The 23,754-nt window shown below is 39.1% G+C and overlaps 1 protein-coding gene across 9 annotated transcripts in view; it reads left to right on the forward strand.

Annotated features, from left to right (window-relative positions):
• ATP8B4 (ATPase phospholipid transporting 8B4 (putative)) overlaps positions 1 to 23,754 on the forward strand; it is a 279,642-nt gene that overhangs the window by 110,158 nt on the left and 145,730 nt on the right. The gene's annotated exons all lie outside the window — the stretch shown is intronic.

Raw genomic sequence — 23,754 nt, forward strand, 5'->3', positions numbered from 1 at the left:
AGAAGCACAGCGTTGGGTGTTTGCGCGGAGCAAGCAAGTTCCCTGGCAGGAACTGGTTCCCTTTGGGATTTTGTTTGGGGGATGGGCGAGGGAGATGGCGCTGGCGAGCGCCTTTGTTCCCAGCCAAACTGAGCTCTGTCTTCCAGGGGCTCAGCAACTCTCCCTCCCTTTGTCCTCCAGCCTTCCCGCTTTCCGAGCAGAGCTGTTAACTTATGACCTCCCAGATGCTAAGTCCCGCTTGCTGTCGGAACACACTCCGTCAGGCCCCTCCACTTTTGCAAGCCAGACTCGGGGGCTCTGCTTGGCCGGTGGGGTGGGCCACCCCTCCGCCCCGGCTCCCTCCTGCCAGTCCATGCAGCGCGCACCGCCTCTCCGCCCTTCCTATTCTCTTCCGTGGGCCTCTGGTCTGAACTTGGCTCCAGAGACTCCGTTCTGCTAATCCTCTGGCAGTTTTCTGGGTTATTTAGGCAGGTGTAGGTGGAATCTAAGTGATCAGCAGGACGCGAGGTGAGCCCAGCGTCCTTCTACGCCGCCATCTTCTGACAATCCTAGGACCAATCTTCTGTATCTGCAATCTCTTATAATATGTAAAGTGCTTAAGAAATACATGTTGTATTAGCCTTTGACAAAATTTGCTGACTTTGGTTTTAAAACTAAGTAGGGGTGGCATGATTCCATATTGTAGAAATGATTGTGATTGCTAAATACAAGTGCACATTTTTGCCCCAAGCCATGAAATACAGTAGCCCTCCTTTCTCTGCAGTTGCACTTTCCATGGTTTTGGTTACCCATGCTCAACCGTGGTCTGGAAGCAGGTGACCTAATTTCTGACATATCACTAGAAGGTCAGTAGTAGCCTAGTGCTACATTACAGTGCCTGCATTATTCACCTCACTTCATCTCATCATGTGGGCATTTTGTCATCTCACATCATCACAAGAAGAAGGGTGAGTGTGGTATTATAGGATATTTTGAGAGAGAGAGAGATCACATTCACATACCTTTATATTGTTAGAATTGTTCTATTTTATTACTAGTTAATGCTATTAATCTCTTTCTGTGTCTAACTTGTAAATTAAACTTTATCATAGGTTTGTGTGTATAAGAAAAAATATAGTATGGGGTTCGGTACTATCTGCAGTTTGAAGCATCCACTAGGGGTCTTGGAATGTGTCCCCTGCAGATAAGGGGGGACTCCTGTACCATTTCTGATGGCATGTATGAATACCAATAGCTATCTTAGTGTTTCTTGAGACGGTGCCTCAAATTAGGCTAATCTCCTTGACTACTGTGGGAGCAACCGGCAAGTGAGGGGCAATGAGAGGGAGTGTGATAGTCCCTGCAGAGGTCATCCTACTTGATGCCCCTCAACCTGGGCTGCACATTGCATCAGTGCCCCAGCAACTCCAGAGTAATTAAATAAGGGTCTTGGAGATGATACCCTGGTGTTTTTTAAGTTTCCATGATGATTCTATGCAGATAGAGTTGAGAACTTCTAATCAAATCCATTGCTATGTCCATATATGAATCTCTATGTCTGTATTTGTCTAATTTGAAAAGACATCCAAGGAAGGGAATTCCATTAATTTTGAAAATGGTAAGCATGGTTTTTCCACATAATAAATATTCTTACAAAGAAATATTGTAAACGATTCTTGACAGAATATAAAATTCTGTAATGCTTATTTATGTGTTTTGTCCTCTCTGTGGAATCATTGTATTACTTTCACATATTTATGCAACTTCCAATTTTTGTAGTTCTGTCCCATCAGTGTTTCTAGTCATAGGGATTTTGGACAAGGTGAAGAGTATACAGATCGACTGCTGCGCAGTTAGGCAGTCACTAGCCACATGTGGCTACTGAACACTGGCAGTGTGGCAGGTGCAAATAAGATGTGCTGTTAAGTATAAAGTATATACCAGATTTTGAAGACTTAGTACCAAAAAGGGAATGTAAGATGCATCATTAATAATTTTTTTACATCGGGGGGGGGGGTACCTGAGGGGGCTCAGTCGCTTAAGTGTCCGACTTCAACTCAGGTCATGATCTCACAGTTCCGTGAGTTTGAGCTCTGCACTGGGCTCTGCACTGACAGTGTGGCGTCTGCTTGGGATTCCCTCTCTCTCCGCCACTCCCCCACTCGCTCATCCACTTTTTTTTTCTCTCTCAAAGTAAATAAATAAATTTAAAAAATAATGTTTAGATTGGTTCCATTTTGAAATATTTTCTATATATTGGTTAAATAAAATATATTATTAAAATGAAATTTACCTGTTTTTTAAATGTGTCATTTTTCTTTCATTTTTTATTTTAATTCCAATGTAGTTAACAGTGTTATATTAATTTCAGGTGTATAATACACTGATTCAACACTGCCATACAACAACCAGTGTTCATCAAGATGAGGGTACTCTTAATCTCCTTCATCTATTTTACCTATCCTGTCATTGACCTCTCCACTGGTAACCATCTGTTTGTTCTCTGCAGTTAAGAGTCTATTTTCCTTTTTTCTTTTTTCTTTTCTTTTTTTTTTTTTTGGTTCCTTTGTCTCTTTCTTGGTTCGTTTGTTTTGTTGCTTAAATTCCACATATGAGTGAAGTAATATGGTATTTGTCTTTCTCTTATGGCTTATTTCAGTTAGCAGTATACTCTAGATCCATCTATGGTGTTGCAAGTGGCAAGATTTCATTCTTTTTTTATGGCTGTGTAATATTCCATTGTATATATCTACATATATATATATATATATATATTTTTTCTTTATCCATTCATGTATTGATGAACACTTGGGCTCTTCCATAATTTGGCTATTGTAAATAATGCTACAGTAAACATAAGGGTACATATACCCCTTTGAATTTACTGTTTTTGTATTCTTTGGGTAAATACTCAATAGTGTGATTACTGGATTGTAGGGTAGTTCTATTTTTAATTTAAAAATTTTTTAACTGTTTACTTATTTTTGAGAGTGTCAGCAGGGGAGGGGCAGAGAGAGAGAAGGAGACACAGAATCTGAAGCAGGCTCCAGGCTCTGAGCCTTTAGCCCAGTGCCCAACACAGGGCTTGAACCCACAAACCACAAGATCATAACCTGAGCCTAAGTCAGACACTTAACTGACTGAGCCATCTAGGCACCCCTATTTTTAATTTTTTGAGGAACCTCTGTATTGTCTTCCACAGTGGTTACACCAGTTTGCGTTCTCACCAACAGTGCAGGAGGGTTCCTTTTCCTCCACATCCTCTCCAACACTTGTTGTTTCTTGTGTTTTTTATTTTAGCCATTAAGACAGGTATGAGGTGATAGTTCATTGTGGTTTTGATTAGCATTTCACTGATGATGAGTGATGTTGAACATCTTTTCATGTGTCTGTTGGCCATCTTAATGTCTTCTTTGGAGAAATGTCTGCTTGTGTCTTCTGCCCTTTTTGATTGGATTATTTGTGTGTGTGTGTGTGTGTGTGTGTGTGTGTGTGTGTGTGTGTGTAGTTGTATAAGTTCTTCATATATTTTGGATAGTAACCTTTTATCTGACATATCATTTGCAAATATTTTCTCTCATTCAGTAGGCTGTCTTTCAGTTTTGTTGATTCTTTGCTTTGCTGTGCAGAAGCTGTTTATTTTGATGTACTCCAAATAGTTAAATTTTGCTTTTGTTTCCCTTGCTTCAGGATACATATGTAGAAAAATGTTTTTATGCTGATGCCGGAGAAATTACTGCTTGTGCTCTCTTCTAGGATTTTTATGATTTCAGGCCTCGCTCTTTGGTACTTCATCCATTTTGAGTTTATTTTGGTGAATGGTATCAGAAAATGGGTCAGTTTCATTCTTTTGCATGTAGCTGTCCAGTTTTCCCATTACCATTTGTTGAAGAGACTGTCTTTTTCTCATTGCATACTCTGGTCTCCTTTGTTAATTAATTGAACATAAAATTGGGGGTTTGGGCCTCTGTTCTGTTCCATTGATCTATATGTCTATTTTTGTGCCAATACCATACTATTTTGATTACAAGAGCTTTGTAAGATGACTTGAAATCTGGGATTGTGATACCTCCAGTTTTATTTTTCTTTTTCAAGATTGCTTTGGCTATTGGGGGTCTTTTGTGGTTCCATACAAATTTTTGGATTATTTGTTCTAGTTCTGTGGAAAATGCTGTTGGTATTTTGATATGGATTGCATTAAATCTGTAGATTGTTTGGGGTAGTATAGACATTTTAACATTATTTGTTCTTCCGCCCATGAGAATATAATGTCTTTCCATTTGTTTGTGTCCTCTTCAATTTCTTTCATCAGTGTTTTATACTTTTCAGAGTACAGGTCTTTCACTTCCTAGGTATTTTATTATTTTGGTGTCATTTTAAATGGGGCTGTTTTCTTAATTTCTCTTTATGCTGCTTCATTATTAGTGTATTAAAATGCAACAGATATCTGTAAAGTGATTTTGTATCCTGTGACTCTACTGAATTCATTTATCGGTTCTACTAGTTTTCTGGTGGAATCTTTAGGATTTTCTACCTAAGATATCAGATACCTGTAAATATCAAGTACCTGCAAATAGTGGAAGATGTATTTCTCTGCTACCATTTCAGATTCCTTTTATTCATTTTTTTGTTGTCAGACTGCTATGGCTAGGGTTTGCAGTACTATGTGGAATAAAAATGGTGAGAATGGACATCCTTGTCTTGTTCCTGACCTTAGGAGGAAAGCTCTCAGTTTAAACATTTTTTGAATGTGGCTACTAGAAATTTAAAATTACTTACATGGCTCACATTTTTGGCTGGTATTCTATTTCTCCTGGATGACATTGCTCTATACAACACGTTTAGGTATGTGTGAGAGAACTGAGCAGAGAAGAAAATGAAGTCTGTGCTACAAGCCTAGTCTCCTGCTTCTCAGGCCCAGATTTTCTGTGCAGTCTTCCAGGCTGCCAGCATTGTTGTTTGTGTCACTATAAACAAATAGGGTCAGTGTCATTTTTGTTAATATTTAATTTCCCTGACATCTTCTGAACTTAGACTTGTGCATTAGAGCAATGTGAGTTCAGGTGCTGCAATGCAATCACCTTTGAGTCTGGATGTTTCCTTGACACCACTAGATTTTAAATGGCTTCTGACCATCAACTTTCTGTATAACACGTTTCATTTATACTTTCCTGAGCATCAATAAATATTGCTTAAATCTATCAAGCTCTTTTATGGAACCATTCCCATCAACCTTATTCATCTTTTTTCTTATGTTTGGAAACTTTTTTGAATTGGAACTCTTTTCCATAAGACTGAGTTTTTGTAATATATTTATAAAACTCACAAAAGATGATTATATGAACACATTACTTCCTATGTGAGGTAATGAGAACTTGAAGCACTCTTACTCAGTTCACTGATGACAACCTTTATCAGAGAATCCTGGATTTAAGTGTGAGTAAGACTAGGTTGAGCATACTGACTGAACCCTGGGAGGTTTCAGTCCCATCAGACATGATGGTTTCCTGAGTCAAACCATCACCACCTAAGTTCTAAGTTTATTTCTTATTAATCACAGCACAGCATGAAAAAACCTCACAAAATATTCTGCTTTAAAAAATGTATTAGTTACATATGTAAATCCGCAAACAGCAATAATTTAAAACAGTTTAAGTTTTATATTACAATTGCTAGCTATATAGCACTCATATATTATATGTATGCATCAGTTCTGAACTACAGAGCTCCTAGAGGGAAATTTGGGCAGTGATTCAGAAGTGTGGCTAGTAGATCCTTCAGGAAGCTCTGAAGGAACTCTTCCCATCTTCCTTGTCCTGCCAGATTAAACGTATCTGGACATATGGTCAAAAAAATCTATCATTTGCTGCTGAATTCTTGGGAAAAAACTTAGGAGAGGGAGACTTCGTGTATGGTATTCCCCTCTGCTAGATTTGATTCCAAATGTCAGTCTTGGGTAAAAGTGGATTATTGTTCTTACTAAATACGCTTTCTTTCTCTCCTTGAGCACCTGCAACAAAAAATACCAAAGGTCATTGAATTTAATGAGCCTGAAGCTGACACATACTTTGCTTGTCTGTGTGTTTCTTGTAAGTGGGGGAGTAGGAGTACTTGAGGGCCTGGGGTTCTGTTGATCACGTGGAAGCATCAGTACCTGCACTGAGTTACCTTCTCTTTATCTGGATTTGTAGGCTTACAATCAGAGTGGAGACTTTTGTGGTTAAATGCAGGCAGAATACAAACTCTGAGTTTATCTCCACCTCATCCAGATAATTTATATGTTATGATGGTACCATTGGGTCTATGGGACAGCTATTTAGGGTGTATATGAAGAGACCCACATATTTAAGAGGAAAATTTGAGGTGAAAATTTTGATTCTTTTTTCTTTTTATTATTTTTTTAATATGAAATTTATTGTCAAATTGGTTTCCATACAACACCCAGTGCTCATCCCAACAGGTCCCCTCCTCAATACCTATCACCCACTCTCCCCTCCCTCCCACCTCCCATCAACCCTTAGTTTATTCTCAGTTTTTAAGAGTCTCTCATGTTTTGGCTCCATCCCTCTCTAACCTTTTTTTTTTTCCTTCTCCTCTCCCATGGTCTTCTGCTAAGTTTCTCAGGATCCATATATGAGTGAAAACATACGGTATGTGTCTTTCTCTGTGTGACTTATTTCACTTAGCATCACACTCTCCAGTTCCATCCACGTTGCTACAAAAGGCCAAATTTCATTCTTTTTCATTGCCATGTAGTATTCCATTGTGTATATAAGCCACAATTTCTTTATCCATTCATCAGTTGATGGACATTTAGGCTCTATCCATAATTTGGCTATTGTTGAAAGTGTTGCTATAAACATTGGGGTACAAGTGCCCCTATGCAACAGAACTCCTGTATCCCTTGGGTAAATTCCTAGCAGTGCTATTGCTGGGTCATAGGGTAGATATTTTAATTTCTTGAGGAATCTCCACACTGTTTTCCAGAGTGGCTGCAACAATTTGCATTCCCACCAACAGTGCAAGAGGGTTCCTGTTTCTCCACATCCTCTCCAGCATCTATCATCTCCTGATTTGTTCATTTTGGCCACTCTGACTGGCACGAGGTGATATCTGAGTGTGGTTTTGATTTGTATTTCCTTGATAAGGAGTGACGTTGAGCATCTTTTCATGTGCCTGTTGTCCATCTGGTTGTCTTCTTTAGAGAAGTGTCTATTCATGTTTTTTGCCCATTTCTTCACTGGGTGAAGAAATTTCTTCACTGGTATTTGTTTTTTGGGTGTGGAGTTTGGTGAGTTCTTTATAGATTTTGGATACTAGCCCTTTGTCTGATATGTCATTTGCAAATATCTTTTCCCATTCCGTTGGTTGCCTTTTAGTTTTGTTGGTTGTTTCCTTTGCTGTGCAGAAGCTTTTTATCTTCATAAGGTCCCAGTAGTTCATTTTTGCTTTTAATTCCCTTGCCTTTGGGGATGTGTCAAGTAAGAAATTGCTACGGCTGAGGTCAGAGAGGTCTTTTCCTGGTTTCTCCTCTAGGGTTTTGATGGTTTCCTGTCTCACATTCAGGTCCTTTATCCATTTTGAGTTTATTTTTGTGAATGGTGTGAGAAAGTGGTCTAGTTTCAATCTTCTGCATGTTGCTGTCCAGTTCTCCCAGCACCATTTGTTAAAGAGACTGTCTTTTTTCCATTGGATGTTCTGTCCTGCTTTGTCAAAGATGAGTTGGCCATACGTTTGTGGGTCTAGTTCTGGGGTTTCTATTCTATTCCATTGGTCTATACGTCTGTTTTTGTACCAATACCATGCTGTCTTGATGATTACAGCTTTGTAGTAGAAGCTAAAGTCAGGGATTGTGATGCCTCCTGCTTTGGTCTTCTTCTTCAAAATTACTTTGGCTATTCGGGGCCTTTTGTGGTTCCATATGAATTTTAGGATTGCTTGTTCTAGTTTCGAGAAGAATGCTGGTGCAATTTTGATTGGGATTGCATTGAATGTGTAGATAGCTTTGGGTAGTATTGACATTTTGACAATATTTATTCTTCCAATCCATGAGCACAGAATGTTTTTCCATTTCTTTATATCTTCTTCAGTTACCTTCATAAGCTTTCTATAGTTTTCAGCATACAGATCTTTTACATCTTTGGTTAGGTTTATTCCTAGGTATTTTATGCTTCTTGGTGCAATTGTGAATGGGATCAGTTTCTTTATTTGTCTTTCTGTTGCTTCATTGTTAGTGTATAAGAATGCAACTGATTTCTGTACATTGATTTTGTATCCTGCGACTTTGCTGAATTCATGTATCAGTTCTAACAGACTTTGGTGGAGTCTCTCGGGTTTTCCATGTATGATATCATGTCATCTGCAAAAAGCAAAAGCTTGACTTCATCTTTGCCATTTTTGATGCCTTTGATTTCCTTTTGTTGTCTGATTGCTGATGCTAGAACTTCCAACACTATGTTAAACAACAGTGGTGAGAGTGGACATCCCTGTCGTGTTTCTGATCTCAGGGGGAAAGCTCTCAGTTTTTCCCCATTGAGGATGATATTAGCTGTGGGCTTTTCATAAATGGCTTTTATGATGTTTAAGTATGTTCCTTCTATCCCGACTTTCTCGAGGGTTTTTATCAAGAAAGGGTGCTGAATTTTGTAAAATGCTTTTTCTGCATCTATTGACAGGATCTTTATGGTTCTTTTATTAATGTGATGTATCACGTTGATTGATTTGCGAATGTTGAACCAGTCTTGCATCCCAGGAATGAATCCCACCTGATCATGGTGAATAATTCTTTTCATATGCTGTTGAATTCGATTTGCTAGTATCTTATTGAGAATTTTTGCATCCATATTCATCAGGGATATAGGCCTGTAGTTCTCTTTTTTTACTGGGTCTCTGTCTGGCTTAGGAATCCAAGTAATGCTGGCTTCATAGAATGAGTCTGGAAGTTTTCATTCCCTTTCTTTTTTTGGAACAGCTTGAGAGGTATAGGTGTTATCTCTGCTTTAAATATCTGGTAGAATCCCCCTGGGAAGCCATCTGGTCCTGGACTCTTATTTGTTGGGAGATTTTTGATAACTGATTCAATTTCTTCGCTGGTTATGGGTCTGTTCAAGTTTTCTATTTCTTCCTGTTTGAGTTTTGGAAGTGTGTGGGTGCTTAGGAATTTGTCCATTTCTTCGAAGTTGTCCAGTTTGTTGGCATATAATTTTTCATAGTATTCCCTGATAATTGCTTGTATTTCTGAGGGATTGGTTGTAATACTTCCATTTTCATTCATGATGTTATCTGTTTGGGTCATCTCCCTTTTCTTTTTGAGAATCCTGGCTAGAGGTTTATCAATTTTGTTTATGTTTTCAAAAAACCAACTGTTGGTTTCATTGATCTGCTCTATAGTTTTTTTTTAGATTCTATATTGTTTATTTCTCCTCTGATTTTTATTATTTCTCTTCTTCTGCTGGGTTTGGGGTGTCTGTGCTGCTCTACTTCTATTTCCTTTAGGTGTGCTGTTAGATTTTGTATTTGGGATTTTTCTTGTTTGAGATATCCTGGTTTGCAATGTATTTTCCTCTCAGGACTGCCTTTGTTGCGTCCCAAAGCGTTTGGATTGTTGTATTTTCATTTTCGTTTGTTTCCATATATTTTTTGATTTCTTCTCTAATTGCCTGGTTGACCTATTCATTCTTTAGTAGGGTGTTCTTTAACCTCCCTGCTTTTGGAGGTTTTCCAGACTTTTTCCTGTGGTTGATTTCAAGCTTCATAGCATTGTGGTCTGAAAGTATGCATGGTATAATTTCAATTCTTGTATACTTACGAAGGGCTGTTTTGTGACCCACTATGTGATCTATCTTGGAGAATGTTCCATGTGCACTCAAGAAGAAAGTATATTCTGTTGCTTTGGGATGCAGAGTTCTAAATATATCTGTCAAGTCCATCTGATCCAATGTATCATTCAGGGCCCTTGTTTCTTTATTGATCCTGTATCTAGATGATCTATCCATTGTTGTAAGTGGCGTGTTAAAGTCCCCTGCAATTCCCACATTCTTATCAATAAGGTTGCTTATGTTTGTGAGTAATTGTTTTATATATTTGGGGGCTCCGGTATTCGGTGCATAGACATTTATAATTGTTAGCTCTTCATGTTGGATAGAGCCTGTAATTATTATATAATGCCCTTCTTCATCTCTTGTTACAGCCTGTAACTTAAAGTCTAGTTTGTCTAAGTATGGCTACTCCAGCTTTCTTTTGACTTCCAGAAGCATGTTAGATAGTTCTCCATCCCCTCACTTTCAATCTGAAGGTGTCCTCAGGTCTAAAATGAGTCTCTTGTAGATAGCAAATAGACGGGTCTTGTTTTTTTATCCATTCTGATACCCTGTGTCTTTTGGTTGAGCATTTAGTCCCTTTACATTCAGTGTTGTTATAGAAAGATATGGGTTTAGAGTCATTGTGATGTCTGTAGGTTTCATGCATACAGTGATGTCTCTGGTACTGTGGTCTTTGCAACATTTCACTCACAGAGTGCCCCTTAGGATCTCTTGTAGGGCTGGTTTAGTGGTGACGAATTCCTTCAGTTTTTGTTTGTTTGGGAAGACCTTTATCTCTCCTTCTTTTCTAAATGACAGACTTGCTGGATAAAGGATTCTCGGCTGCATGTTTTTTCTGTTCATCACATTGAAGATCTCCTGCCATTCCTTTCTGGCCTGCCAAGTTTCAGTAGATAGGTCTGCCACTAGTCTTATGGGTCTCCCTTTGTAGGTGAGAGCCTGTTTCTCCCTAGCTGCTTTCAGAATTTTCTCTTTATCCTTGTATTTGTCCAGTTTCACTATGATAGGTCATGCAGATCTAGTGCAGATAGATAGTGAAGATAGATAGATCATGCAGATAGTGCAGAAGATCAATTCAAATTACGTCTGAAGGGAGTTCTCTGTGCCTCTTGGATTTCAATGCCTGTTTCCTTCCCCAGATCACGGAAGTTCTCAATTATATTGTTCAAGTACACCTTCAGCCCCTTTCTCTCTCTCTTCCTCTTCTGGAATTTCTGTTATACAGATATTGTTCCATTTGATTGCATCACTTAGTTCTCTCTAATTCTCCCCTCATACTCCTGGATTTTTTCATCTTTCTTTTTCTCAGACTCCTCTTTTTCCATAATTTTATCTTTTAACTCACCTGTTCTCTCCTCTGCCTCTTCAATCCAAGCTGTGGCTGCCTCCATTTTATTTTGCACCTCATTTATAGCATTTTTTTTTAGCTCCTCATGACTGTTTCTTAGTTCCCTGATCTCTGTAGCAATGGATTCTCTGCTGTCCTCTATACTTTTTTCAAGCCCAGTGATTAATTTTATGACTATTATTCTAAATTCTTGTTCCATTATATTGCTTAAGACGTTTTTGATCAATTCGTTAGGTGTTGCTACTTCCTGGAGTTTCTTTTGAGGAGAATTCTTCCATTTCGTCCTTTTGGGTAGTCCCTGGGGTGGCTCTAAACTTCAGGGCACTTCGCCTGTGCTGTCCAGAGTAACTTGTGTTGGTGGGCAGAACCCCAGTCAGACCTGATGTCTGCCCCCAGCCCACTGCTAGATCCACAATCAGACTGATGTGTACTTTATCTTCCCCTCTCCCAGGGGCACAACTCACTGTGGAGTGGTGTGGCCCCTATCTAGGCTACTTGCACACTGCCAGGCTTGTGGTGCTGCTTCTATGGGATCTGGCGTATTAGCCGGGGTGGATCTGTAAGGTGCACAGGAGTGGGAAGGGCAGGCTCAGCTCACTTTGCTGTTGGTGGGAAGGGCAGGCTCAGCTCACTTTGCTGTTTGTGGTCCCCTGTGGGTGGGGCCCTGCAGCACCGAGAGGGAGGCAGGCAGATTCGTCAGAAGGATGGATCCACAGAAGCACAGCAATGGGTATTTGCACGGTGCAAGCAAGTTCGTGATGGGAATTGGTTCCCTTTGGGCTTTCAGCTGGGGGTGAGAGAGGGAGATGGCGCTGGCCAGCGCCTTTGTTCCCCGCCAAGCTCTGAGCTTTGTTCTCTGCTGAGCTCTGTCCTCTGCTGAGCTCTGTCTTCCGGGGCTCAACACCTCTCCCTCCCGTTGTCCTCTAGCCCTCCTTCTCTCTGAGCAGAGCTGTAGACTTATAACATTCCAGATGTTAAGTCCTGCTGGCTGTCAGAACACACTCCGTCTGGCCCCTCCGCTTTTGCAAGCCAGACTCGGGGGCTCTGCCTTGCTGAGCGGGCTGCCCCTCCACTGCCCCGGCTCCCTCCCGCCAGTCCATGTAGGGTGCACTGCCTTTCCGCCCTTCCCTCTTCCGTGGGCCTCTTGTCTACGCTTGGCTCCGGAGAATCCATTCTGCTAGTCTTCTGGCAGTTTTCTGCATTATTTAGGCAGATGTGGGTGGAATCCAAGTGATCGGCAGGATGCGGTGAGCCCAGTGTCCTCCTATGCCACCATCTTCCCTATGTTCCTGGATTCTTCTTTTTTTAAACAATGTTAATAAAGTACACCATTGTGGGATTAAATAACAATGAGTTCAAAAGCAAGCTAATAGGAGTAGTCTTGGTAATTTTTGGACTCTGTGGAAATGAATAAAAAAATTAACTTAATTTTTAGCTCATGCTACTAATTCTAAGTACAAGTGTTTCAAAAATAGTTTCACCCTCAATAAATTTCAGTTTCTTGAGTCTTGGATTGATAATTTTTTGGGTAGTTTCTGCATGTCAGCTTTGCAGATGGAAGGATCCATTTACCAAAGGGCTGGTTTCTGTATGTGAGCTGTGACATTGTTATAGTTCTTATAAATGATCTTTCGTTGTAATCAATTATTATATTGCATGAATATAATTTTTTAAAGTGGTGGATTTCTAAATGGTGACCATTTCCCCAAATGAGGATCATCTTGAAATAATAGGAAATTATAACACTTTCAAAACTCTGCACATGGGCTTTTCAGTGGCATCTCCTAATTTCTTTTTTAAAGTTGATATAACCCAGATGTTAGCTGTTCCCTTTTCCTTCTCTTAAAGCTCCCTCAAAGACACCCCTCCCCCATAAAGCATTAGAGAACAAGGTAGAGTTGACTGAAGATTTGAGTCGGGGTGGGGGTGGTGGTGGTGATATAAATTAGCAGGTTTATTTTATATACCCCTCAGCAAACAACGTGAAATCCTATTTTAACATTTTCTTCGCCAAGTTCTCTTTCTCTCCTGCTGGCCTTTGTTATGTCTCCTCCCCCCTCCCCCCGCCCCCCCCCCCCCATTCAGCATTCAATGTAGTTGGCTCCAGTCTTTTCTCTCAGTGTCTGGGGCCCCTCATATCTATCTTCTTTTTATTACTCAGAATAGTTTGGTTCTTCCTTGGCTCTTCTGAACTCAAACCTGTTACAGCTGCTTACCAAAACAGCAGGCTCTTCTTGTAACTGGACCCACTTACCTTAGATAATAATGGAAGTAAAAAATACACCAGTGTAACATCTATGTAACACGTGATTCTCTCTCTTTTTAAAAATAGGTTTATGCATCTCTTCTCGGTTGTCATAGGATTTCTTTTGAAAAAACAAATGCAAACCTAAGCCACACAGGCCTTGGAATTGTTAAAACATTAACTTTAATAAAATAAAGCTTTCTTAAGATCTTAAAATCTTAGGGGCATCTGGGTGGCTCATTTGGTTAAGCGTCTGAGTTTGGCTCAGGTCATGATCTCACGGTTTGTGGGTTTGAGCCCCACGTCTGGCTCTGTGCTGATAGCCTGGAGCCTGCTTTGGATTCTGTGTCTGTCTCTCTCTCTGCCCCTCCCACACTCGTGCTCTATCTCTGTCTGTCAAAAATAAATAAATATGAAAAATTTAGAAAAAAATCTTAAAAATATGAAAGCTAAATGAAATCATAGTGTTATAGTGAATAAATCTGATTTCCAACAGAGCACACAGGTTGTCTATACCAAGTCAAATGAATATATTGAATAACACTGTTGGTTGACTACTTATCATTTATTAGCTATAATAAGGGTATAAATAAAATATAGAAACTATTCTTGATTCCATCATCCATATTAGAGCAAACTATAGTGTGCTTGGGAAGGCACTTTATCGCCACCCTTTCCTTCCCCATCTTTGCTTTTTCCTCTCTATTCCTATATACAACATTCATTTTAAAAATAATTGAGATTATATTATATCCTATTGTTGTGGTCTGAATGGTGTCCCCTCCCCAGTATGTCTATTGGAACCTGTGAACATGATCTATTTAGAAAAAGGGTCTTTGCAAATATAATTAAGTTAATGATCTTGAGATGAGATCATGCTGGTAATCCAGTCACAAATGTCTTCCTAAGGGAAGAGAAGGGCAAAACATAAACAGAAAAGAAGATAATGTGAAGATGGAGGCAGAGATGGGAGTTTTACAGCCCCAAGTCAAAGAATGTGCAAAGCTGCCAGGAGCTGGGACAGAGGCTGGAACAGCTCCTTTCCTAGAGCCTCCAGAAGGAGCACTGCCCAGCTGGCGCTGTGATTTGGGACTTGTAGTCTGTAGAACTGTGAGAGAATAAAGTTTTTCTACTTAAAGCCATCTAGCTTGTGGTAGTTAGTCTGTTATAGGTAATCCTCCTAGGAGAATAATGGTCGGTTGTTTTTAGCTTTTAGTTGAGACGTTCAATATTTGATCATTTGTACATTCTTTCACTCAGTACATATTTATTCAGTGCCTATTATGTGTCAGGCAGAATGCTATATGCCGGGCATGCAGAGTTAAATAAGACATAATTTCTGCTTCAAGTATGATGTCATCATCCATACATAGTTGCAATAATTTTATCTCTACAATTGCCATGATGCTCTCATATTTCATTGTTTATACTGATGGGTATGATGGGTGGAAAAATGACTCATTAGGATGTCCAGCTCTCAGAAATTTTCATCAGTACACAAGTTCTGTAGACAAACCAATGCCAGGTGGTAGAAAACCTTAGTAGGATTTGGGAAGCTGGTTGGAAATGTTGCCTTGAAGCTGTAACTCAAGGGAATGTTGGGCCACCTTTAAACTTGAGTAGCATTCTCAAAAACTAAGATCTATTTCCTTATTTAATATCAGGAATTTAAAAAATTCTCTCTACTTGTTGATCTTTGGTAAAAATTAGATGTGCGATAAAGAAGAAAAAATAAAAGAGGGGCAAAGAGCATAGAAAGGAAAAATAGTGATATCTCAGATTCAAAGACTCAAAAGAATCTGTGATATTTGTGGGCTGAAAGAATGATATTGTCAGCAACATAGGGAAAGAAAACTGTCGCAGTGGCTTTGTGTACCAGTTAGAGATAAGGAAGAAAGAGAAAGTGTAATTGAGATTGTGATGGTGAACAGAAGGAAGGAAATGGACTCTAATGATGGGGAAAGAGTAGATTTTGAAGATGTGAAGAAAGTTGATAGTATTTTTTAATGGAAAATACATGGTAATATGAATATGCTTTCTGTAAGCTTTGGAAAAGAAGTAGCATTCTTGGACAGTAAATACCCATTGGATTCTTTTTTACAGAAGTATAATTAACATACAGTGTTATATTAGTTTATATTATTAATCATTAATGATGATTAACAATTCTATACATTACTCAGTGTTCATCATGATAAGGGTACTCTTAATCCCTTTCTTCTATTTCACCTAATCCCTACCTTCCCTGTGGCAACCACCAGTTTATTCTCCATATTTAAGGGTTTGTCTCTTTTTTTCTTCAGTTGTTTTGTTTCTTAAATTCCATATATGAGTGAAATCATATCATGTTTGTCTTTGATTTATTTCACTTAGCATAATTGCCTCTAGGTCCATCCATGTTGTTGCAAATGGCAAGATCTCATTCTTTTTTATGACTGAGTAATACTCCATGGTACATAAGTACCGCATCTTTTTTGGATTTTAAATGTGCCTAGAAATCCACTGTTAAAACCATTGTGGGGGAGTTCTAGGGGAAAAGAAGAAAAGTGCAGCATTGAGAAATGGAATTGAGGGTAGAGTGGGCTTCCTGGAGATCACATGAACATTAGTGAAGATTGAAGGGGCTATGTTGGCAACAGGGGATGCATTTTATTCAGATAACCTGGTTTGATCTGTGTCAATCAGCATGTGCTGGGGCTTCGTCAGGGACATGAAGTAGAAGTTTTATAGTGGCAGTAAGAGTAGTGGCAGGGATCCATGTTCAACACTCATCTGTTCATTCACCCATATTTATGTAACACTTCTCTGTACCAGCCACTGTGCTGGATACTAGGGTACAGGGATTATGAGGACTCATGTTCCTTCCCTCAAGGATCCTGAAGTCCAGGGGCAGGGTTGGACAAATAAAAAGACAACTTTTACAGAAATAGGTGCCATGGTAAAATGAAGCATGAGATGCTTTGGGAGCACACGCAAGTCTTATGAGGCGGATAGGAGGGACATCATTATCTCAGAAGTCAGAGAAGAATGGGCCCATAGGAAGTATAAGTTATTGAAAAGCTATTTGAATGGTGGAGTGAGAGGGAGGAGAGTAGAGGAGAATTAGGGAAAGGTGCTATTTTTAATTAATAGTTCATGGAATTCTTATACTTACTGAAGTTTGAGTACCATTGGGCCAGGTATTTCAAGGTCCCTCCCAGCTCCCAAACACTATGACTCTGTGATTCTTTCAGTGTTGTCATGATAGCTAGGAGCCAAAGAAGAGAAGTCAGTGAGCAGCTCTACAGGATAACAAGATCTAACAAACTGCAAGGTTGGAAGTGTATGGGTGGATATCATGGTAATAATGATGATGATGATGGTGGTAGTGGTGATGATAGAACTGAGGAGTCAGATAGAAGAGAGCAAGTTACAGAATGGATTGGAGAAAGAAGAGAGAAACTTTATAGGATCTTCCAACAATGAGGATATTGTATGCCAGATGGAAGAAATTGTAAAGAAATTAACAAAAGCATCAGGAGATAATTCAGAGCATGAGGCTGCACAGTTAATGCCCTGACCATATACTCCCACAAATCCTGTGCACATGTCTGTCATAGCATATAGTGTCATAATGGTCTCCTTACCTTTCACTTACTTGTCTACATTTGTTGATGCTTATTATGCGCCAGGTACTGTGTTAGGTGCTGGAAATGCAGTGAATCCAAACAGACATGATCTCTGCAATCATGGAGCTTAGTGTCTGGGAGAGGGGAGGTAGACTTAATAAAATAATCATGCTAAGTAGAATATAATTACATACTGAGGCAAATGCTGATAAGGAAAAGATTATGGTTCTGAAAAAAGGATTGTGGGGGAAGGAGTGGGCAGAGGCGAGGCGAGGCAGTTTAGGAATGGGTTCCTTCAGGAAATAGTAAATTTGAGCTGGGAACTTAATGATGATTAGCATTTCATCAGCTATTAGGCAAGGGGAGTGATGGAATGGGAAAGAGAACTATAAACAGAGGGGACAGCATGTGCAAAGGCCCTGGGGAGGGAAGGAGGATGGTAATTATCAGGGACTGAAGCACAGAGAGTATGGCTGAGAGAAGAGCAGGGTGAGGCTGGAAAAACAGTCAGAGGCCAGACCCTGCAGGACTTGAAGACCATGTTAAGAGTTTGGGTCTTTTCCCTAAGAATAAAGGGAATACATGGAAGAGTTTAACTCTGGCAAAAATCATGCCTATTTCATGGGGGAAAGCCAGTGGAGAAGGGCCAGGAAAGATAGGGAGGAGGGTGGTTGCCTATCATTATACTTGTTTATCTATTCTTATACTCCTGTGAATTACCGGAGCCTGAGACCATCTCTGTGTTCCCATCAACTAACTTAACAATGTCCTGCTGGTATTCAATGCTTAATAATTATATGATGTATGAGCCAGATGCATTTATGTTAGTTAAATGAATCATTTCAAAGATCAGATTTTCTTTTAGTTATTTCCCTCTTTTTCTCCCACTCTTTCTTCCCTCCAACTAATATGGTGCAAGGGGAAGTATCCACATATTGCATGTTCTCTGTACATCATTGTCTGCTGTCATTGCCACTTAACAATGCTGTCTGCTATGGGATCATTGAATACCAAACCTTTGTTTAATCTAGGTGCTCAGTGTTACTAGGAGTCTCCCAGACATCACTGTACCTAACATGCAGGAGACTGTGCCTGACATTAAAGAAAGACAGAGGATTAAATTTCATCTGGGGCTCATTTCTGAATTAGCAGAGTTCATTGAAGCAGTGCTTACTGTTTTTGTTTGTTTTGTTTTGTTTTGTTTGCAGCCTTCCCCAGGTGTAGCATGTCAGAAAAGCAAAAATGTGGTAACGTGAGTGTCCAAGACTCTTGGATCTTGGACAGAGAAGCAGAGATGAGTTTCTTTGTGTCTGCTTCAGATGCTTCCCTCCAGCAGGACTTTCTGAATTGCCTGGCTAATGAATACTGTTATCCCAGCTTGCTTCATCTGGTTACCTTGTCCCTTTCCAGGCATTTGTGTTCAGACATACTTTCCCTCTTCACACTGCTAAATTTAAGGCTTAATTTTCAAGTCAAATGCTCATATGGCTGACTGCCTGAGAAGTCACATGTGGAGAGCTCATAGACCCAGGCAGGGAGTTGTGCCTTCGCTTCTGGGGAGAGAGTCTGGAAACCATATGAACTGTAAATAGTTTTAAAATGTAAAAAAGTAAAGCTTTATGCCAAAAGAGGAGAGCTGAGGGTTTTTTGTTTTTTCTCTGTAGACTCAGTTATTAGATATCTGTTGGAAATTACTGACCTCTATCATACAGTCTGTTGACTGTCTTTATCAGCTGGGGCTGGACCAGCCAGATTTAAGCCCCTTGGGGACTCAGCTCTGCCAACACTTGCTTTATTAGAAGTAGATTTTGAGGTCATAACAATGTACCATAAGTTAAGTTGTCAGGTATATAATTTTAATGGAAATTGTGTTATTTCACTTAATATTTCCTTATAAAACTTGGGTGATAGAAATAGGTTAATTTTTTTTTAATTTTTAAAAATTTAATTTTCTAGCAAGGGCAAAAAAAAAGAATAAATAAGAAAAGGGTCATGCTTCCTTTATTTGCTCCCCATTAGGTGACATCACCTCCCACTTTGAGAAATATTGCCTATCATATGTCCTGTTTGTTGGGCTTTCTCTCTCTTCTTCACCTCATCCTTCATTATATAAAGTAGTTCTGTAAGACTTTTTTCTTCCTTTTTTTTTTGCCTTTGTCCTCATTTCTTGGGGGTGCCAAAGCACAGAGATGTTGTCAATCTTTCTTATGTGTAGGTTACCTAGACACCCTTTCATTTGGAATTGGCAAATCTCTTTAGATTCTCCTTTTTATCCCCTCTGTATTCCAAATTTAATCTTTTCTCTGTATCTCTTTATCATTCTTTCTCTAGGGGTAAAGAAGAAAGAACAATGAAGTTGAGATACAAAGTGATAGGAAAACAATATTCAATATAGGCCCTTTTAAGTAGAGGACATTTTAGAATATTAGATGTCTTCTAGAAATTATAGCAGGGTTTATACAAATAAATGTGCAGAGGACCACAGCACACATGCTTAGAATTGTCATGCAGATTTGCTGATGTTCAGTGTCAAATCTGGTACTGAAAATGATGAACTAATGTAAGTTTTATTTAAATGGTACCTGATTATTGGTCACCATCTCTGACATGAGATCTCCCAATTAACCAAGTCAAAATATAATTCCTGGCAGTGGCTCTTATGATTAGGAAAGAAGTTCAGAAGAGAGAAGACTGCTTACACACATATTTAAATAAGTTTTTGCAGATAACAAATAAAAACATAAGGCCTGAAATCTCTTGATAGCTGGGAAGCATAGAGGACTTGGCAGGGAGTGAGGCCAGCCTGTCGTTGCTCTGAAGGAGAAAAACTTTATCCTGAGTGCATTGGAGTACACAATGGAATATGCTGGAGTCTGCTCCAGGCGAAAAGGCATCATCTAGCTATATGCAGGAATCAGAAAATTTTAGAGACTTTGGTACTTATGTAATGGTAGAGAGAAATAAAGGGCTTGTATTAGAAGGACCTTCTCATCTTCCCTTACCTCTAAAATGTGAGAAGTGGAGACACCATTTGGTACATCAATCCTCAACCCAAAGCTCTCAGCTGTTCCAGGGACTTACAAAATTATGGTCCATAGAGCATGGGGTAGTAGATGTGTAAGGGCCTTCACCAAAAGCCAAATTTACCTTAGGCCTTCAGGGTCCAGAAATAGTGGATTCATTTGGGAGCTCTAGCTCATGTGTCAGGTTGGGGCAGGGAAGAGTGTTGCAGTTCTGTTTATGCTCAAAACCTAATGGCTTGAATTGCAAACACTTATGGGGCTCAACAATCTTGTTGAAGGCAGCTGAATTATTATTCTGGTACTCTTAAAGCCAGACACATGGCTGTTGTGAACCAAAGAAGAATGCGTAGGTTTGCCTTAGTTCCCCAAATACTGAGTACCTTCAATGTACCAAAGATAATTAACATGCCATTGCTTGTTGTATGGATTCACAATTTGTGGAGGAGGGACATAAATAAGTGAATGGTTTCAATATGATATGTATGATGATGGGGGTGTTATGGACTGCCATGGAAGTACTGAAGACAGGTACTTAGCCTAGTCTAGGGGTCAGAGGAAACTTCCTTTGAAAAGCTGAGTACTTAACTAAAATTAATTAAAAATGTATAGAATCTAGGGTGACTGGGTGGCTTAGTCGGTTAAGTGTCTGACTTCAGCTCAGGTCATGATCTCATGGTTCATGAGTTTGAGCCCTGTTTTGGGCTGTGTGCTGACAGCTCAGAGCCTGGAGCCTACTTCGGATTCTGTGTCTTCCACTCTGTCTCTGTCCCTTCCCCGATTGGCACTCCATCTCTCTCTCTCTCTCTCTCTCTCTCTCTCTCTCTCTCTCTCTCTCTCTCTCTCTCTCAAAAATAAACATTAAAAAATGTAAGAAATCTAAAATAGTAAAAATTTCTATTTTTTAGAGAAAAGTATTATCCCTTACTGTTGTATTTGTTTGGTGTTTGCAAATATGCACATATACAAAAACCCATGCAACATATACAATTTGTATTCTACTCTTATTGGCATGACAACTCCTATATGGCATTAAAAGTTTTTTTAAAAAACATTTTTAATAGCTGAATAATAGATGCATTGATTATTCCTCTGTTGTTAGTTTGTTTCTAATTTTCTTGTTTTAATAACTCAGAGAAACATCTTTGAACATACATTTCATATGCATCTCTATTTCTTTAGTCTATATTTCTAGGGAACTACATTGCCTTTTTAAAAAGATGCTTAATGCATATTGTTAAATTACTTTCAAGGAAGTTTGAGCCCATTTATCCTCCATTTGAACAAATTAGTGTTTTTTTCCACAATATCATCGCAACTTTGAGTATTATTTTTTAGAAAATCTAGGCCAACTGGATAAGAATAAACAGGTATCTTGCTGTTTTAAAAATTCATTGGTTTCTACGGAAGGTGATTATTTTTTTAATATTTAGTAACTGTATTTTTCCTTTCAGTGACTTACCTATTTATATTTATTGCCTATTTTTGGTATATAGTATTATTTTGTGTTTTCTGTTTGAGAATATAGTTTATTTTTTTAAATATTTATTTATTTTTAAATATAATTTATTGTCAAATTGGTTTCCATACAACACCCAGTGCTCATCCCAAAAAGGGTCCTCCCTAATGCCGCTAACCCATTGAGCTTATCCCACCACCACAGTCACTCCAGCAACCCTCAGTTTGTATTTAAGAGTCTCTTATGTTTTGTCCCCTTCCTTGTTTTTATATTATTTTCGCCTCCCTCCGCTTATGTTCATTTGTTTTGTATCTTAAATTCTCCATATGAGTGAAGTTGTATGGTATTTGTCTTTCTCTACTGGCTAATTTCACTTAGCATAATAAACTCTAGTTGCATCCACGTAGTTGCAAATGGCAAGGTTTTATTCTTTTTGATTGCTGAGTAATACTCCATTGTATGTATATGTATGTGTGTGTGCGCACACACAACGCACACACAACACACACAAACACCAAGTCTTCTTTATCCACTTGTCCATCAATGGACATTTGGACTTTTCCATACTTTGGCTATTGTCAATAGTGCAGCTGTAAACCTTGGGGTGCATGTGTCCCTTCGAAACAGCACACCTGTATCCCTTGCATAAATATGTAGTAGTGCAATTGCTGGGTTGTAGGGTAGTTCTATTTTTAATTTTTAGAAGAATCTCCATACTGTTTTGCAGAGTGGCTGCACCAGTTTGCATTCCCACTAGCAGTGCGAAAGAGATCTTTCTCCACAGCCTTGCCAACATCTGTTGTTGCTTGAGTTGTTTATTTTAGCCATTCTGATAGGTGTGAGGTGGTATCTCATTGTGGTGTTGATTTGTATTTCCCTGATGATGAGTGATGTTGAGCATTTTTTCATGTGTCAGTTGGCCATCTGGATGTTTTCATTGGAGAGGTGTCTATTCATGTCTTTGTCCATTTCTTCACTGGATGATTTGTTTTTTGGGTGTTGAGTTTGGTAAGTTCTTCATAGATTTTGGATACTAACCCTTTATCTGATATGTCGTTTGCAAATATATTCTCCCATTCTGTCGGTTGCCTTTTAGTTTTGCTGATTGTTTCCTTCACTGTGCAGAAGCTTTTTATTTTGATGAGGTCCCAATAATTCATGTTTGCTTTTGTTTCCCTTGCCTTCAGAGACATGTCGAGTAAGGAGTTGCTGAAGCCACGGTCAAAGAGGTTTTTGCCTGCTTTCTCCTCGAGGATTTTGATGGCTTCCTGTCTTAAGTTTAGGTCTTTCATCCATTTTGAGTTTATTTTTGTGTATGGTGTAAGAAAATGGTGCAGGTTCATTCTTCTGCATGTTGCTGTCCAGTTTTCCCAGCACCACTTGCTGGAGAGACTGTCTTTATTCCATTGGATATTCTTTGCTGCTTTGTCAAAGATTAGTTGGCCATACGTTTGTGGGTCCATTTCTGGGTTCTCTATTCTGTTCCATTGATCTGAGTGTCTATTTTTGTGCCGTACCATACTGTCTTGATGATTACAGCTTTGTAATAACAGCTTGAAGTCTGGGATTGTGATGACTTCTGCTTTGGTTTTCTTTTTCAAGATTGCTTTGGCTATTCAGGGTCTTTACTGGTTCCATACAAGTTGTAGGATTGTTTGCTCTAGCTCTGTGAATAATGCTGGTGTTATTTTGATAGGGACTGCATTGAATATGTAGATTGCTTTGGGTAGTATTGACATTTTACAATATTTGTTTTTCCTATCCAGGAGCGTGGAATATTTTTCCATTTTGTGTGTGTGTCTTCTTCTGTTTCTTTCATAAGCTCTCTATAGTTTTCTGTGTATAGATTTTTCACCTCTTTGGTTAGATTTATTCCTAGGTATTTTATGGCTTTTGGTGCAGTTGTAAATGGGATCGATTCCTTGATTTCTCTTTCTGTTTCATTATTGGTGTATAGGAATGCAGCCGATTTCTATGCATTGATTTTATATCCTGCGACTTTGCTGAATTCATGGATCAGTTCTAGCCATTTTTTGGTGGAATCTTTTGGGTTTTCCATATAGAGTATCATGTCTTCTGCGAAAAGTTTGACCTCCTCCTGGCTGATTTGGATGCATTTTATTTCTTTGTGTTGTCTGCTTGCCGAGGCTAAGATTTCCAATACTTTGTTAAATAGTAATTGTGCGATCGCACATCCTTGTCTTGTTCCTGACTGTAGGGGAAAGGCTCTCAATTTTTCTCCATTGAGGATGATATTAGCTGTAGGCCTTTCAT

This window comes from Felis catus, chromosome B3 (genome assembly GCF_018350175.1).
Source record: "Felis catus isolate Fca126 chromosome B3, F.catus_Fca126_mat1.0, whole genome shotgun sequence".
Taxonomy (NCBI): Eukaryota; Metazoa; Chordata; class Mammalia; order Carnivora; family Felidae; genus Felis; species Felis catus.